The sequence below is a fragment of the Penaeus monodon genome, chromosome 33 (assembly GCF_015228065.2).
Source record: "Penaeus monodon isolate SGIC_2016 chromosome 33, NSTDA_Pmon_1, whole genome shotgun sequence".
NCBI lineage: Eukaryota > Metazoa > Arthropoda > Malacostraca > Decapoda > Penaeidae > Penaeus > Penaeus monodon.
This window is the reverse complement of record NC_051418.1, coordinates 33586542-33587473: the sequence shown is the minus strand read 5'-3', so window position 1 is coordinate 33587473 and position 932 is coordinate 33586542. Positions and strand designations below refer to the sequence as shown.

The following is a 932-nucleotide window of genomic DNA, read 5'->3' as shown; positions in this document are numbered from 1 at the left end:
TCGGCATGAAATACTTTAAATTGGAGATGCGGGGTATCGATCCCCGTACCTCTCACATGCTAAGCGAGCGCTCTACCACTTGAGCTACATCCCCCTATAAAGTGCTCAGTACTTACAGAAAGTGTCTCGTGAGGAGGGATTAAGTGTTGGACGGCGTCGTAGAAAACGGGACTTTCCAGGATGACCTAAACCATTCCGTTTAACATTTAAATCACATGTGCAAACATTTTACTTCCAAATGAATAATCCTCGATTTTAAAAACTTGTTCTCAGAAAATTGGAAAACACCCTCGTCTAAATCTAAAATATCTTTCAGAATTAGGCTCGTTTTCTCCTTGCTGTGACCTACTGACTTCAAAATTATCATTCTCTCATTTCATCTACGCCTTTTAAAGAATATCACTCGAAAATACAACAGTCAAACAGCTCCGAATATGGCCCTCATAGCAAGTGTTTTGTAATAATCACTATAAAGCTTGTATAAAAGCGAGTCCCAGATACAGGACGCGAATATAAAATGGCTCTTTTTAATAATATTTTTGTTTACTTATCTCTCTGCAATCAACCTGAACTGAAGCAATGTAGCTGCAAAATATTAGAGCAAGAAATATAATATGAATAATATATGTAGAAATAAATTTAATAATACTGAGGAGGGTTTTTTATAAAGCCAATATTGGTATGTACACTACTTCCATTATTAACAGAATTAAATATAGCTATTTGTTTAAAAAGAAGCTTTATAAAAACGATTGCCCTTTCTGCCGCCAAGTGTGTGACTTATTCCAATTATCATATTGTTATTACTATTAACATGATGACCAGGGCTCTCGTACTTTTCCTTAACTGGTGGATGCCAGTCCATTCTCTTTTCTATTGGTTTCGTGTGTGTAAGTTCATATAAGCTTATTTACAGCTAGCAGTTAAACTTA

The 932-nt window shown here is 35.5% G+C and overlaps 1 non-coding gene across 1 annotated transcript; it reads right to left on the bottom strand.

The window, feature by feature from the left end:
• Window positions 1-21: 21 nt before the first annotated feature.
• Trnaa-agc lies at window positions 22-94 on the bottom strand. The gene has a single exon. It is a non-coding gene; the product is annotated as a tRNA-Ala (tRNA).
• Window positions 95-932: the final 838 nt, after the last annotated feature.